General features: G+C 41.0%; 1 protein-coding gene and 1 long non-coding RNA gene across 2 annotated transcripts in view; one reads left to right on the top strand and one right to left on the bottom strand.

Annotated features, from left to right (window-relative positions):
- Positions 1-18,021, bottom strand: part of LOC127452865 (aryl hydrocarbon receptor nuclear translocator 2-like) — a 1,027,890-nt gene that overhangs the window by 247,850 nt on the left and 762,019 nt on the right. The gene's annotated exons all lie outside the window — the stretch shown is intronic.
- LOC127453378 (uncharacterized) overlaps positions 271-18,021 on the top strand; it is a 183,077-nt gene continuing 165,326 nt past the window's right edge. The window contains exon 1 of the long non-coding RNA XR_007899403.1: positions 271-590. This is a non-coding gene — a long non-coding RNA (uncharacterized LOC127453378). The remainder of the gene's footprint in view (positions 591-18,021) is intronic.

Below are 18,021 nucleotides of genomic sequence, written 5' to 3' on the forward strand. Positions count from 1 at the left end.
TGAAATAGTAAAATTACAATACCGTGTGCATTCAGTTTCCAGCAAAAGAAACAAACTTTTGGCTACATTACAGACCCTTATTATGATTCATATTGTGTGTGATCACATACAGGTGCATCTCAATAAATTAGAATGTCGTGGAAAAGTTCATTTATTTCAGTAATTCAACTCAAATTGTGAAACTCATGTATTAAATAAATTCAATGCACACAGACTGAAGTAGTTTAAGTCTTTGGTTCTTTTAATTGTGATGATTTTGGCTCACATTTAACAAAAACCCACCAATTCACTATCTCAAAAAATTAGAATACATCATAAGACCAATAAAAAAAACATTTTTAGTGAATTGTTGGCCTTCTGGAAAGTATGTTCATTTACTGTATATGTACTCAATACTTGGTAGGGGCTCCTTTTGTTTTAATTACTGCCTCAATTCAGCGTGGCATGGAGGTGATCAGTTTGTGGCACTGCTGAGGTGGTATGGAAGCCCAGGTTTCTTTGACAGTGGCCTTCAGCTCATCTGCATTTTTTGGTCTCTTGTTTCTCATTTTCCTCTTGACAATACCCCATAGATTCTCTATGGGGTTCAGGTCTGGTGAGTTTGCTGGCCAGTCAAGCACACCAACACCATGGTCATTTAACTAACTTTTGGTGCTTTTGGCAGTGTGGGCAGGTGCCAAATCCTGCTGGAAAATGAAATCAGCATCTTTAAAAAGCTGGTCAGCAGAAGGAAGCATGAAGTGCTCCAACATTTCTTGGTAAACGGGTGCAGTGACTTTGGTTTTCAAAAAACACAATGGACCAACACCAGCAGATGACATTGCACCCCAGATCATCACAGACTGTGGAAACTTAACACTGGACTTCAAGCAACTTGGGCTATGAGCTTCTCCACCCTTCCTCCAGACTCTAGGACCTTGGTTTCCAAATGAAATACAAAACTTGCTCTCATCTGAAAAGAGGACTTTGGACCACTGGGCAACAGTCCAGTTCTTCTTCTCCTTAGCCCAGGTAAGACGCCTCTGACGTTGTCTGTGGTTCAGGAGTGGCTTAACAAGAGGAATACGACAACTGTAGCCAAATTCCTTGACACGTCTGTGTGTGGTGGCTCTTGATGCCTTGACCCCAGCCTCAGTCCATTCCTTGTGAAGTTCACCCAAATTCTTGAATCGATTTTGCTTGACAATCATAAGGCTGCGGTTCTCTCTGTTGGTTGTGCATCTTTTTCTTCCACACTTTTTCCTTCCACTCAACTTTCTGTTAACATGCTTGGATACAGCACTCTGTGAACAGCCAGCTTCTTTGGCAATGAATGTTTGTGGCTTACCCTCCTTGTGAAGGGTGTCAATGATTGTCTTCTGGACAATTGTCAGATCAGCAGTCTTCCCCATGATTGTGTAGCCTAGTGAACCAAACTGAGAGACCATTTTGAAGGCTCAGGAAACCTTTGCAGGTGTTTTGAGTTGATTAGCTGATTGGCATGTCACCATATTCTAATTTTTTGAGATAGTGAATTGGTGGGTTTTTGTTAAATGTGAGCCAAAATCATCACAATTAAAAGAACCAAAGACTTAAACTACTTCAGTCTGTGTGCATTGAATTGATTTAATACACGAGTTTCACAATTTGAGTTGAATTACTGAAATAAATGAACTTTTCCACGACATTCTAATTTATTGAGATGCACCTGTACATGCATTTCTATTATTAATCTCTATAAAGGTGAGCATCAATCTGAAATCTTGTCTTACCAAAGTCATCATTATTTCTTTATTTAAATGCAGTGATCGTCATTAACTTTCGGCGTCTCGACAAGGTTACTTATAATTTCCAAGCTTCTCAATATTTCTGCATTATTGTTATGTTGAGAAGGCAAACTCCTGGACATATTGGCCAAGGTTTCAGCGTTGGACCGGACAGCTCCCGTAACAAAGCATTCAAGTTCTAGTTTATAACGAGCAATCTAAGTGCTGGACTAGTTTGGGAAACAGCCGTTACTCTATCGTAAAATAATGAGTGACGTTAAAGATAATCGTAAAAGTTTAAGTTGCAACGTTATCGTGAAACCCAGCCATTGACATTTTTCTGCTCTCTCTCATTTTATTTTATCTATTCATCCATTTTTATATCTATTTTATGCATTATTAAAACTATTAAAATTAGTTTAAAACTGAAATAAATATGCCTTAATAGGCAGGGGCGGGTTTACGATTTCTGAGGCCCCAAGCAACTGACCAACCCAGTGCCCCATTTCGAAAATGTTACTTAAAAAATTACATAAAATTGATTTTAAATCATAATTTTAAATTCGTCCTATCAGCTGTTGTAGCCAAGTACATTCAAAATGTTCAGCCGTTGTGGCCATTTAAAATGTTTAATTGAATAAAATTCTAGTTCAAGATAATTAATGCATGTTTTCCATTTTTTTCGTCAATACAGTGATAAAAAAGCAATATTTACCTACATGTATTTTTACAAAACACTTTTTTTTTTTTTTTTTTATGAACAGGGTGTGCAAAACCTACTACTTGACTCACTAACATTTTGGAATTCAGTTGTTATTTATTATCATTATTATAACCTAACAATTATTAATTGTTGTCCAGTTTTTCATTATAATACAGAATGATACAGTATTATTATTATTATGACTTTGATGATTTGTTGTATACAATAGTAAAATATGTCTGTCTTATTTACTTTCACCTGGATCTTATATTCTAATGCTGCAGTGTATTGTTCATCATGTTGCAAATGGCTGTATTTTATGTAAGCATTGTAGGCAACATTCATAACAGTAACCAGCCACAGTAAACATACAAGGCACACCGGACCCTCAACACACTAGAGCAGAAGGAAAAAAACATTGCTGTTTATCAAGCACTGAAACTTTGCTTGGTGTTTACATGGAAAAACAATGGAAAATCAGAGCAGATGCACGCAAAAATGCATTCGGTGTGAACAGCCCCCAACACATGGGCGAAACAAGTTCGGAAATCCTGTATATTTTTAACCCAAAGTCCTACTTGAAAAACTGACCCGAACCCGGCCTACCTCTAACGTGAACCGCTCTAAGAGCGCTGACAACAGCATATTCACACGTGTACTCAGAACAACATGTCACCCCTCAAGCGGTTTTTGCAGAGCTTTCCTACCGGGGCGGGGGCCCCCCGACGTCCGGGGCCCCACGCACTTGCGTGGTTTGCGTAGTGGTTAAAACCGGTAATGTAGTTAGTTTGCTTTGTGGACATCATTTGACTTCGCTGAGGCTTCTATATGTTTTATTCCATATATATGTTTCATTCTGTGAAGACTTTAATCACATTTACATGTATTTTTTTTAAAGAAGTCTGTGTCCATGTTAACACAATTGGCAGTTTTGGCTGCGTCCCAAATGGGATAAATCAGCCTCCGAAGGGAGGGAGAACAATCATAATAGAAAGCTTCAAACTCAATTTTCAATAAAAATGGCTTAAAAAGTGACTTCCAAATGGCTGTTATTTTGGAGCCCCACATCTTTCAACCTTACACTGCTGTCACAGTAGATGGTAAAGACTTTGAAGGGAGTAGGGCATAGGGATGATCTCTTCTGAATAGAACGTTCCCATTTGAAGAGTGCGCATGTGCCTCTGTGCTCAAGTGCGTGGAAGAACCCCGAAGTCTGATGTAGAGAGAAACGCATCTATTGCAGCGCAGTGCATCTGTCGCATTACACGGTGCACACCAGTCTCGTGTCTTCAGCAGCTTTCTCGCATTAAACGTCTTTCTGGTGTACATGTAAATGAGTGTGGCAGCAGGGGCGTGGTCGAGTATCCGTCCGGAGAGAGAGAAAGCAGTATGGGCGCTTGCACCTGAGCTAGATTATGTGTAACACCTGTCTCTAATTCCAGTGAGCATGGGAAGAGTGGCATATAAGAAGCCACACCACCAGCAGAGAGGGTGAGAGAGTGTGGCACAAAGAAGGCCACGGTGCTCCTGAAGCTGAAGCTGTTTAACCTGTTATGTTTATGAAGCTGATGTGTTTAAGTGACTATGTGCTTATGAAGCTGATGTGTTAAATGCCTATGTGCCTGTGAAGCTGATGAGTTTGTGAAGTTGTAAAGCACTGAAGTGGCCTTTTAAAAGTCCTACCTGAGCCAGGAAAAACTTGCTTCCCTGTGTTCTCCTTCCCACCAAGTTGTGAAGCTGTTCTACACTGGTGCTGAAACCCGGGATCTTTGAGGTACGCCCCATGGAGCCCTCCCAGTTGGCCGAGATCCTCCAGTCCCTCGCCAGCCTACATCAGAACCACCAACAATCCCTGCTTGAGCTCCGCCAAGACCAGGAACGCCGCTTCTTTGAGATCCTGCGAGCACAAGCAGAGGACCGGCATGTGATCCGGAGACTTCTTGGCCAGGAGAGAGCGCTGGCTGTGACCCCGAACAACTGTAGCCCCCTGCCCCCACCCACGCTCCTTAAGATGGGGGTGGAAGATGACGCGGAGGCTTTTCTCGACCTTTTTGAGCAGACGGCTGAGGTCTGGAGCTGGCCGCGTGACCAGTGGGCGGCCAGGCTCCTTCCGCTCTTGTCCGGGGAAGCCCAGCTTGCTGCCCAACAGCTGCCGGCGGCTAACCTCCTAGCCTATGATGACCTGAAGAAGGCCATCCTGCAGTGGGTGGGTCGAAGTCTGGAGCAGTACCGACAGCTCTTCCAGACCTTGAAGCTGGGAAAGTCCGACCACCCATTTGCCTTTTCCCAACGGCTCTGAGACGCGTGCCGGAAATGGCTGCTGGCGGGGAACCGCGACGTCGTGGGAGTCATCGATCAAGTGGTACTGGAGCAGCTTATCCTTTGTCTGCCAAAGGGAACGGCGGAGTGGGTCCAGTGCCACCACCTGGCGTCGCTGGAGGAAGCTGTCCAACTCGCGGAGGACCATATGGCGGCGTACCCGAGGGTGGAAGAGCCCTCTTCTTCTCTCTTTCTCTCTCCCTCTTCCCCCTCCCCCTGTGAGCCCGTTCCTGCCACGTGGAGGCGAGGAGCTCCGCCACCACGGCCAGTGGGGGCACACCCCCCTGCCCCTACAGTGCCCCACCGCTCTCCCCCTCAGGTGGAAGTGTCCACCGATGCAGTTGCGGGCATGGCGCCTGGGCCGGTCTGCTGGAGTTGCAGGGTTCCGGGACACTTCTGGGATCAATACCCTGTGATGGAGCTGGGGAAGGTGGTCAGGATCCCCGACACTCCGTAGGCTGCCCCCGATTGGGCCGGAGCGTACCGGATACCGGTAAGTGTCAAGGGGGGTACTCACCAAGCATTGGTGGACACAGGTTGTAACCAAACCACTATCCACCAACACTTGGTTCAACGCGAGGCTGAAGTGTGTGAAGTGTGTGCATGGGGATATTCACAACTACCCTGTGGTGAAATTTCAGAAAACAAAACAGAGTGGAGGCCGCAGTTAGTTCCGGCCTCACCCATCCGCTGATTTTGGGGACTAACTGGCCTGAATTTAGAAATGTATTAAAGAGAATATGCGCAGATGGGTCCTACACTAAAGCAATGAGATGTGAGATGTGCGATGCTCTGGCAGGGGAGGCGGAGCCAGGGCCATCTTCGTCTGCTCCACATCAGGATGACGTGAGGGGGGGAGAGGCTGCAGCCCCTCCCGTCCTTGGGGGATTTCCCGAAGGGGATTTCAAACATGCCTTTGACCAAGTGAGAGTGATCGATGGTCAGCAACTCCAGCCAGGTGTTGCACTTTCATATCCTTATTTTGCAATTATAAATGAGCGGTTGTATAGAGTGATGCAAGATGCTCAAACAAAGGAAGATACAACCCAGCTCTTAATAGCGCGGAGCCGTCGGGAAATAGTGTTCCAGGTGGCTCATTATAATCCCATGGCGGGTCATCTAGGGGAAAGAAAAACATTGAACCGCCTAATAGCCCGTTCGAGAGAATTGGAATGGACCTCGTCGGGCCATTAGAGCGGTCAGCACACAGACATCGCTTTGTATGTTGCGGAGGCACTCTTCAAAATAATCTCCCGGGTGGGATTCCGAAAGAAATCCTCACCGATCAGGGCACAACCTTTATGTCACGAACACTACGCAAGCTTTACAAATTATTGGGCATTAAATCAATCTGCACCAGCATTTACCATCCACAACCAGATGGCCTGGTGGAGCGATTTAATAAAACCCTTAAAAATATGATACATAAGTTCGTGCACAAGGATGCTAGAAATTGGGACAAATGGCTCGATCCCCTGTTATTCGCAGTACGAGAGGTCCCGCAAGCCTCCACGGGATTTTCCCCATTCGAGCTGCTATATGGGCGGTGCTTGATGCTATGCGCGAAGCTTGGGAGGAGGGACCTTCAAACAGTAAGAATAAAATTCAATACGTTCTTGATCTTAGAGCAAAACTCCACACTTTTGGGCAACTAACACAGGAGAATTTGCTTCAAGCTCAAGAACGACAGAGCCGACTGTACAACAGGGGAACTCGGCTGCAGGAATTTGCACCGGAAGATAAGGTACTTGTATTACTTTCCAAATCGAGCTCCAAATTACTCGCCAAATGACAAGGACCCTTTGAGGTCACACGACGAGTGGGGGATCTCGAATATGAGGTAAGCGTACCGATAGAGGGGGCTCACGTCAAATATATCACCTCAACCTCCTGAAATCGTGGAGGGAGGTGGTCCATGTGACGTTGGCTACAGTAGTCCCGGAGAGGGTGGAGCTCGGGCCAGGGGTGAATACAAAACGCAATCATTTCACCCCTGTCACTTGCGGAGACCACCTCTCACTGTATCAACTCGCAGAGGTTGCCAAGTTGCAAAAGGAGTTTGCAGACGTGTTTTCCCCTCTACAGGGTCGTATGAACCTCATACAGCACATACATAGCCGTCCCTACCAATTGCCCGAGCACAAAAAGAAAATTGTCTGGGAAGAATTGGATGCAATGCCCTCTGAGATCACTGAGATGAGCGGGACTCACAGCAAACCCCAAGAAGTGCGCGATTGGGCGGGTGGAGGTACGGTATCTGGGGTTCTTCTTCCCACCGGTTGTGAAGCTGTTCTACGAGCTATAATAATTTGATGTTCCCGGAAGTTATTACTCCACCCCCTGTGTAACGTCATTAACGACAGTTCTATGTTGTTGAACCAACGTGGTTCGAACGATGGATGTGCAACATAGTTACTACGGTTTTGGGAAACAGTCATGACTAGCTATGTTAATAAAAATATTTATTTAAATGTTTTATTTATTCTTGTAGTGTTACTACAAAGCAGGAAATAGGAAAATGCATATTCTTTGGTGTGTTGGAGTTTCAGAAATAGCTAGAATTTATCTGAACATGAATATTAATAGTAATACAAGTATGTCATTATTATTTCAAAACATGGTATGGATATGGGATTGATTATTTTGCACTCTCTATGTTTTAGTTTCTGTACTTGAAAAACACTAAACAGTTAGGCTAAGTCAATAATGTTGGAAGGTGAATTTAATTTGGTCAGTCTCAGTCGGCATGAAATCTGCAAGAGATGTCAGAAAATGAGGTGCACAGGCTTTTATCACTTTATCAGATCAAAAAGTGTTTTTCAGAAGTTACCAGGCTACAATAAGGTATTGTTAATCACTGTAAAAATTACAGAAGAGCACATGATGACATGAAGTTCACCAGTAGTGGCTCTTCCAGGAGCAATGACCAATAAACATGTAGAGACAGTGCTCAGTGTCACTCACACAAACACAAAACACCATCAGAGTAACACATGTGAAATTAAAATTATGCAATAAACATTAACTAAACTACATCAAATATAACACAGAACACCCCAATGTATGTAACTGATATTAAAAATAAGAAGAAACATAACTATTCCCATAAAATATAATGAAATATGATAGGTCATGCAGGGAATTGTGGGAACGCCTGATTATTGTTTTTTACTGTAATTTTAACAATAATTTACTGTAAAAAGTACATGTACTCTCTTGTTAAACAATGTAAATTTGTACCTTTATACAGGAAAATCAAACTTTTTACATCTACACATTTTTATTGTAAAAACTACTGTACTGTCTTAAAATATATATATATAAAAAATTACTGTATATTTTACAGTTAATACATGTTAATCAATTAAAAATTACAAATCTGTAGCATTTTTACAGTCTTTTACCATTAAAATTACAGATTTGTTTTTTACAGTGTAGTTTTAGACAGATTGTTAAAGTGATTTAAATGAGCAACCAGTTTGTTGTGTCATGCCACATTAAATAATAAAAAGCAAATAATAATAATAATTATTATTTATATTATAACTCAACATTTAAAACACTTGCACCTAATCTGTGATTTCTCAATGTATTACTGAAGCTAGAGAAAATAAATGACATCAAATGAAATATCAGTCATTTTATAACTATACATAAAACATGACACTTCCTGTTGCCAGTAGGTGGCGCTATGACTATAACTTAATATTGGCATGTAGGTGTATTCAGGCCGGGACTGTTATCAAACATGTGAAGTTTGGGGCAGATTGGACATTGTATGTTTGAGTTACAACAACTTCCTTTTTCATGGTGAAACACCGAGTTTTGTTAAATGCCTATGTGCCTGTGAAGCTGATGAGTTTGTGAAGTTGTAAAGTACCGAAGTGGCCTTTTAAAAGTCCTACCTGAGCCAGGAAAAACTTGCTTCCCTGTGTTCTCCTCCTTCCCGCCAGTTGTGAAGCTGTTCTACACTGGTGCTGAAACCCAGGATCTTTGAGGTACGCCCCATGGAGCCCTCCCAGTTGGCCGAGATCCTCCAGTCCCTCGCCAGCCTACATCAAAACCACCAACAATCCCTGCTTGGGCTCCGCCAAGACCAGGAACGCCGCTTCTTTGAGATCCTGCGAGCACAAGCAGAGGACCGGCATGCGATCTGGAGCCTTCTTGGCCAGGAGAGAGCCCCGGCTGCGACCCCGGACAAACGTAGCCCCCTGCTCCCACCCATGCTCCTGAAGATGGGGGCGGAAGATGACGCGGAGGCTTTTCTCGACCTTTTTGAGCAGACTGCGACGTCGTGGGAGTCATCAATCAAGTGGTACTGGAGCAGCTTATCCTTTGTCTGTCAAAGAGAACGGCGGAGTGGGTCCAGTGCCACCGCCCGGCGTCAACTTTAAACTAAAAATTAACAACTTAATTTTTCATGGTGAAACACAGAGATTTGTCAGGCCGCCATGGTCACGCCGTTCAAAGAAAACTCAAAAGCTTCGCAATTTAGCATTGCCAACGCCTTTAGATTAGACTGACCGAATATGATGTTGATCTGATTTTATCTCTAGGAGGAGTTTGTTAAAGTACGAGGCCTGGAAATGGCAAAAACTGAGCAAAAATTTAAGAGAAAAATCACAACTGAAAAGGCTGACTTCCTGTTGGGTTTAGGATATGGTTCTAAGTATAGATATACAATGAGTAATAGATATATGCCATCATTCCAGTTTGTCTACAACTTCAAAAAATGTTCCATCAGCAGTGTTTTAACAATTTAAGCAATTTGGGTAAATGTAAGAGAACTTTTTCAAAGTCTGTTGTAAGTGCCACTCTTCCTGCTGCCAGTTGGTGGCGCTATGACCGTGACCAACAATAGCCACATCCATGTGATTAGCCCCCAAGAAAAAACATACAACTCAATTTTAATCTAAATCACACAATGCATGCAGAAGAAATGAGACTTTTTAGTACGTGTTGACATATGCCTACCGATTTTCTTACGTGTAGGTGAAACATGGCGTGAGGACTGCTTCGTTGAAATTTTGTAGGTGGCACTATCGAGCCATTTTGCCACAATTCTAAAACCAGTATCAGATGTAAATTTTCCCCACTTTTGAGACGTGTGCAAAGTTTCATGAGTTCGAGCATGTTTAGGCCTTAAAAATGTGACTCGTTTCATATCGAACTTTGTCAGGCCGCCACGGACATGCCCTTCAATGAAAACTCAAAAGCTTCGCAATTTAACATCACCAAGGCCTTTAGATTAAGACTGACTAAATATAATGTTGATCTGATTAAATCTCTGGGAGGAGTTTGTTAAAGTAAGACCTGGAATTGGCTGTTTCCAGTAGGTGGCGCTATGACTATAACCGAATATTGGCACGTAGATGTATTCAGGCCGGGACTATTATCAAACATGTGAAGTTTGGGGCAGATTGGACATTGTATGTATGAGTTATAACAACTTCCTGTTTCATGGTGAAACATTGAACTTTGTCAGACCATCACGGCAATGCCGTGCAGTGAAAACTCAAAAGCTTTGCAATTTAGCATCTCCAAGGCCTTTAGATTAGAATAACCAAATATGAAGTAGATCTGATGAAATCTCTAGGAGGAGTTCGTTAAAGTACGAGGCCTGGAAATGGCAAAAACTGAGCAAAAATTGAAGAGAAAAATCAAAATGGCAGACTTCCTGTTGAGTTTAGGAGTCCAAGAGACTCTTTTGTAGGTACTGGCATGTTATACATGTGTACCGATTTTCGTACCTGTAGGTGAAACGTAGTGTAAAGTGCACATCGTTGAAAGTTTGTAGGTGGCGCTATCGAGCCATTTTGCCACACCTAATTCTGAAACCCATATCAGATGTAAATTTTTGCCACTTCTGATGCGTGTGCAAGGTTTCATGAGTTTGAGTATCTTTAGGTCCTCAAAAATGCAATTCATTAAAAATAAATAAATAAAGTAAATTAATTATATATATATATATATATATATATATATATATATATATATATATATATATATATTAGCTGCAAGCAGCGATGACGGGCCCAAGCACCATGGGTCCATTTCCACTCGGTGGCTTTCGGAAAACAAAGCATGATGGACACAGCAACAACTCAACATTAATGTAAACTTGGACCCTAATCATACAGTGAGTAATAGATATATGCCATCATTCCAGTTTGACTACAACTTCACAAAATGTTCCATCAGCAGTGTCTAAACAATTTTTAAGCAATTTGGGTAAAAGAGAACTTTTTCAAAGTCTGTTGTAAGTGCCACACTTCCTGCTGCCAGTTGGTGGCGCTATGACCGTGACCTAAAATAGTCACATCCATGTGATTAGCCCCCAAGACTAAACATACATGTCAGTTTTGTTTAGATTATATTGTAATGAATTCATTTACCATTTTTATATATTCCTAAAATTGCTTTAAATTAACAAATGTAATTCAATGCATTAGGTGTTAAGTTGGTGTAGGTAGAGTTTAATGTGCACATTAGTCATTTAGCCTTGTAATTTTTTTGCAATTATTTGGCAATAGGTCTCAGTTTCTTTTGTTGCATTTTTTCTCTGTTCTCTTTCAAAATACATGAAATACATTAAGTTTTAGTCTGCATTCGTTATTCACACGCAACTGTTTAAATAGCTTTTTGTGGTGAGCAGGGCGGAGCCGAGCGGCGTCTGGGCAGAGCGAGGCCGGGAAGATAAGTGGCGAAATGTCCGCCACCTGGGCGCCAGACCGGCCTCGCATTCCAGCGAGGGGAGGCGGGAGTATTTAAGAGGAAGAGACAGCGCCAGTAGTGATGTGAAGATCGGATCATTCTACTGACTTGGATCTTTGAGTCTCGTTCAGCAAAATCAACGAATCTTTATTCAAGTCATTTCGTTCATTTGAGCAGAATTAAATTAAAATGTTACATTTTCAATAGCCAACCCCCCCATATGCAGTTTGCAACCAAAACAAAAATGCACACAAAAATAACATTTAAGTGAAAGCTGTGGGTATTGAAATACCCTTAATTATTTTTGTATTATAATTTTCTGCCTCAGAAAATGTAATAAAACTTGTCTAGGCCTTCAGTGCGATTCATGTCATTAAGAAAACAGTTTCACAATGAATAAGGCATTTTAAAAACACATCCACGCACGAAAGCCAGAACCAAGGTGCTCTAATACAAAGAAAAAGCTCTCTAATAATGTTTGCGATTTCAATTTTGTTTGCAATAAATTTTGTTTCTTCAGGGCACACGGTTACTTTTCAAAACTTGATCCGACACTGAATGCTCCAGCAGCCTAATTTACACTTAGAAAACTCCTGATGTTGCTATAACAATGCAAAAAGCACTTACCAATTTGCTTTAAGTGAAAATGTGCAGTAACAAATAATAAAGAATAAGCAAGTGTGACCAAACTTTTCTACAGAGTTCTAGTCTTACACTGAGGGGCCGTTCACAATTAGCGTGTTTATGTGTACGTCTGCACTGTTTTATAAATGATTCAATGTAAACGTGCGCTAGATAGACGTCTTTGACGGCTTGTTTGTGTTTTTAGATGCCATGTCAAGTTAAAAAGAACTTAAACTGTTAAACGTCTCGAGTCAAGACACATCCGTTTTGCTCTTTTGTGGCGCTGCGTGTAATTTTATTGCAAAAACAAACGCTTTCAAGCATGTGAACGGCACGAGACATGATTTCAAACACTGCGCTGAAATAAAAAAAATAAATATATATTTTGAATATTAGCTAATATATAGGACCGTGTTATTACACAAACACCGTCAACACAAGTTGCGCCAGCTTCTAGCAGAATTAAAACAAATAAACGTATTCAGAGCTGAATACTGTGGCTGTTCACTTGCGAAAAAACTTGGAATAATTTCACGGCTCCCAAAAGCTGTCTTGATAAATACAAAGAAATGAATACGTCTGCCACTGTATGTCAGTGGATGGGTGTTACACTTTAAAAATAAAATGCAATAAAAGATGCAAGGAGACGAGAGTAGCGGAAACACAGACACTTTTATTGACCGTTCTATATTTGAAAAAAATAAAAAATAAACCCAGCGACCTCCGAAGTTCAGACAGTGACGACCACAAACTCAAATACAATTAGAGTTGATATATTTGAGCATTTATGTAAACATTTAAATTCCACAAGTCATGATTTGAAAGGCGTCAAAAGACGCTCCAACCTTGAGCGCTTGCAAATTGCAATGTTGACATCTTTGTCGATTATAAGCAGGAGCAACAGTGCATCGCTCGCTTACAAAGACGCATAATAACGCCATTTGCATTTCTGACGATTTATACATGTGTGTGCTCACACTAACTCAAGCATCAGCTGCTAAATGCACTGACAGGCTCCGAGACACTGATAAATGATTACTGCCAGAGTAACATTTGCATACCAGTGTGAGGGACTTAAGAATTTCACAAAGAACAAAGTATTCCTCTCACTTGGTTTTGCTCGCGTGTCCCCTCCGTGTGTGAATGATGCAAAGATCTATTGGGATTTTACTAAAGTTCGTCACTGAAAAGGTTTGCTCACAGACTTGGCACTAAACAGCACATGCAGCCTCAGAAATGGACAAATTTTCTGCATCACACATTTCTTTGAGCATAATATTGCATTATTGAGGGCTAAGTATTTTATTTACTTTTCGAAGATCGCAAGCAAGGTTGCCAGATTGCATAAATTGAGTATGACAAAAGGCGAAATATGTCCTATTTGTGCAAGTATAAATGTCTGCTTGGGTGTTTTGCACTATTATCTGGCAACTCTGTGCGAGAGCCTAGTGTATGGGAATCATTCAACAATGGAGCTTGGATGCCCTCTTTTGGACATTTCTTGTAATTGCCACTCATTACATATACACATTATGACAGTTTTCTATTATTTTTACATTTCAGTTGATATTTTTATTATATTTTATTTATATAAAAATTAAGACATATGTTTTTTAAAAAATAAACTTTAAAAACCAAGCTTGCCAAATACCTCAAAACATGTAAATATGCACAAAAAGGAGAAACGTGATGGATTCAAGGAATGCAAGAAACTTTTACATCAACGGAAGGTCGCTTTTGCACTGATATTCCCAGCCAAATTGAGAATAGATGCTAAGGATGGCTGTAAAACATTCACATGCCCACAGCAAGTGACGTCCTTCATAAAGTCAGTGAAGTCATATTGTGGTACTCACGTTGCAGCCGAATGGACCAGCTCACTGAACATCCAATTGACAGTTTGAGGAACCTGCAAATGTTTTTTTTTTTTTTTTTTTTTTGTGTGTGTTGCCGCTGCCTATCGGCTGGAGTTTATTTTGTGGAGTATTTCTTGCAAAGTCATTGGACTGATTAAGTCATTTGCTTGTACTCATGTTGTAGCCGAATGGACCGGCTCACTGAACATTCGTTTGACTGTCTGAAGAATTTGCGCGCTCTTTTTGTGCTGGTTCCACCTAGTGGCTGGAGTTTATTTTATAGAATAACACAGCTTCAGGACAGTTTTATGGATAAATCTACACACTCTTTGTGTTTATTCTGCATATTGGCTGGAGTTTGTTTTATAGATTATCTTTTGCTGTGTAATTCTGTCTCAGATGGCAAAGTTGTCACGGGGGATCTCATAGGCGTACATGGACTGTTTGAGTTTGGAGGGATGGACGCCAGTTGACGCTGTCGTGCATGGGGTTAATGCACACGTTTTTCTTTTTTCTGTTTTTTTTTTTTTTTCTAAGGGATGTTTGGGGTTTGATTGTTACACTAATGTTGGAATGTGGTCTTTATAATCTTGTCTTTGACACACAATCTATTTTTTCTAATATATCAAAATGTCAAATGTTAATATGAGTGGATTGTCTCTCTACACGTGGAATGCGAATGGGTTGTGGAACCCCATAAAAAGAAGGAAGGTTATTTCTCTTCTTAAGCATAAGAAATATGATATAGTGTTTCTTCAAGAAACACACCTTTCTCCGAAGGAAGCTGGAAAATTTGGAAAGATATGGGGTGGGCATTTTTTTATAGAGCTGGCTTGAGTAAGAGCAGGGGAGTCATTACACTGATAAGTAAACATGTATAATTCAAGTGTCTCAAACACAATAAAGATAAGTTAGGAAGAGTCTTTACGGTTTTAGCTGAAATTCAGGGACAAAGTTTTATTTTGGCTAATACTTATGCACCTAATGTCGATGATCAGGGCTTTTTTTATAGATCTTGAAGGGATGTTGCAAGCCGCTGGCACCCCTCATGATATAGTATAGGGAGGAGACTTTAATCTTTTGATGGACTCAGCCGTTGATCATAGTGAAGCAAAAGTGTGCAAGACCCCTAGAGCAACATTGATGCTTCACAGGATGTGTAAAAATCTTGGTCTTACAGATATTTGGAGACTTTTGAACCCATCTGGTAGGGACTATAAATTTTTTCTTCAGTCCATAAGATTTACTCTAGAATAGATTTTCTTTTTATATCTAAGTCCCTCATTTCATCTGTCATTGATTGCTCAATCGGAAACATTTTAGTCTCAGATCATGCCCTGGTGTGTTTAGAGGTATTGCCACATATGGAGAAAAAGAAATCATATAGTTGGCTCTTTAATGTATCCTTTTTGCAAAATGCTGAATTCCAACAAATGCTAAAGGCTGAAATCAATGTCTATATGGAGACCAACTGGTCCTCAGTATCCTCTGTGGGTGTGGCTTTGGAGGCACTTAAGGCGGTTCTTAGGGGCCGGATCATAAATATGCCTCATTCACCAAAAAATCCAAAGCACAAGAACTCGTGGAATTGCAAGGGAATTTTAAAAGTGCCGAGGCAGACCTGAAATGCCGAATGTCATCTAATGGCCTCAGAGAATTGACCAGATTGAAATACAGATACAATACTCTTTTGTCGTGGAAGGTGGAGTTTTAACTATTCAGGGCAAGGCAGTCATACTTTGAGTTGGGGGACAAAGCAGGGAAGCTTCTGGCTAGATACATATAAAGAGAAAGAGTCTCTTTCTAACATTCCCTCAGTGAAATCTGCTGATGGTAAAATATTTACCTCGGCCATTGATATTAATAATGCTTTTAAAGAATTCTATCTTGATCTCTATAGCTCCATGTCTTCATCTACTGATGAAGATATTAGAAACTTTATGGAACCATTAGAACGTCCTAAACTGACAACTGAGCAAAAACATTCTCTTGATTCTGAGATAACCTTAGAGGAGCTTGGAGAGGTAATTAAGGCCTTGCCTACAGGCTCCAGTGCCAGACGGCTTTGCCACTTTTTAGATCTTATGCTACAGAACTGGCTCCAATATTTCTAGAAGTTTATACGGAATCATTAAAGAATGGAAAGCTTCCGCCAACCATGACACAAGCCCGGATCAGTCTGATTCTTAAAAAGGACAAAGATCCAAGCGAGTATAAGAGTTGCCATCCAATTTGCCTGATCCAGTTAGATGTTAAAATATTGTCAAAAATTTTGGCTAACTGATTAAGTAAAGTTATGACATCTCTTATACATATAGATCAGGTGGGGTTTATTCGGGGCCATAACTCTTCTGATAACATTAGGTGTTTCATCAATATCATGTGGTCAGTGGCAAATGATCAGACTCCGGTCGCTGTTATCTATCTTGAGATTTTTTATCTATATTACATTTGATATGGTAGAATGGGATTATCTTTTTAAGATTTTGGAAATTTACATGTTTGGGAATACTTTTATTGGTTGGATTAATTTACTTTATCCAACCAATTTTAAGTTTTACTTACCCGGTAACAGCGGTAAAAACAAAAGCATTAATTTCAGATTATTTGACAACCAGCAGGGTTGCCCTCTTTCCCCATTATTGTTCTGTCTTGCCCTGGAACCATTAGCAGCCGCGATAAGAAAGGAGGATGATTTTCCAGGGGAGGTGGCGGGAGGTGTGGCGCATAAACTTTTGCTTTACGCAGATGATATTTTATTATTCATCTCCGACCCTACTATGCCTTGCCTCCACAGAATTATTAATTCCTTTTCTAAGTTCTCAGGATACAGAGTTAATTGGTCTAAATCCGAAGCTTTGTCTCTGACAGCGTATTGCCCTGTAACAGCTTTTCAGCTGGGCACCTTCCAGTGGCCCAAACAGGGCATTAATTATTTGGGTATTTTATTCCCAGCAAATTTGTGTGATTTAGTTAGAGTTAATTTTGACCCTTTAATAAAAAGGTTTTCGAGCGATGTGGGCAGGTGGGCTTCATTACATTTATCTATGATTGGGAAGGTTAATGTAATTAAAATGAATTATATTCCAAAATTCAACTACCTGCTATAATCTCTCTTTATAGATGTCCCCCTCTCTTATTTCAAGCAATTTGATAGCATAGCGAAGTCCTTCATTTGGAATGGTAAGCATCCCAGATTACACTTCAGTAAATTACAAGAGCCCCTCCCTGGTTTTGTGTTGAACAGGAAGTTCTTGCCCCTATTTTGCCATTGCAAAGCCTTTCTATCAAACTAACTGGAGAAGTTAAGTTACACCCCATTATCTCGCATTTGTAAGCGGTATGGACAAAAGTGTCCACAGTGTTTAATTCGGACATTTATTTAAATGTTGCTTTGAGCATATGGCTGATTCCAAAATTATGCATTAATAAGTCCCCTTTCTGCTGGACAGAGTGGATTGCGAGGGAGGTTAATACGCTTGGTGACATATATGAGAGGGGAGTGTTGAGATCCTCTGAAAATATGGTTCAACATTTTGGGATTCCCAGGTCTCAGTTTTTTAGGTATTTACAGCTGCGCCACCTGCTCTGTATTATTTTCGGGAGTAGCATACACCCCCATAAAGTGGCAGATACTCTGGGAGTGGTGATTACTGCTTTTGAAAAAGGCCATGAGGCATCAGTGTATTACTCCCTGCTAATTCAGAGTCTGGGGGACGGAGCTTCAACTTCTCTCAAGAGATTATGGGAGAAAGATTTAAATTTGGTATTGGAGGAGAGAGTGTGGGCTAGGATTCTAAAAAACATAGTCTACATCTAGAGATGCAAGGGTTTGCCTTATGCAATTTAAGATTTTACATCGATTCTATTGGACTCCCTGTAGATTGTAAAGGCTTGGTCTTAAAGAAACACCCACCTGCTGGCGATGCCAATCAGAAGATGGGGACACAACCCATATTTTTTGGTGGTGTGTTAAGATCCAAGAATTTTGGTTGAGGGTTTAGAGTTTTATTTGTGATGAATTAGGCACTCAAATTTAATTTTGCCTCAGACTCTGTAT

This window comes from Myxocyprinus asiaticus, chromosome 2 (assembly GCF_019703515.2).
Source record: "Myxocyprinus asiaticus isolate MX2 ecotype Aquarium Trade chromosome 2, UBuf_Myxa_2, whole genome shotgun sequence".
In the NCBI taxonomy this organism is placed as follows: domain Eukaryota; kingdom Metazoa; phylum Chordata; class Actinopteri; order Cypriniformes; family Catostomidae; genus Myxocyprinus; species Myxocyprinus asiaticus.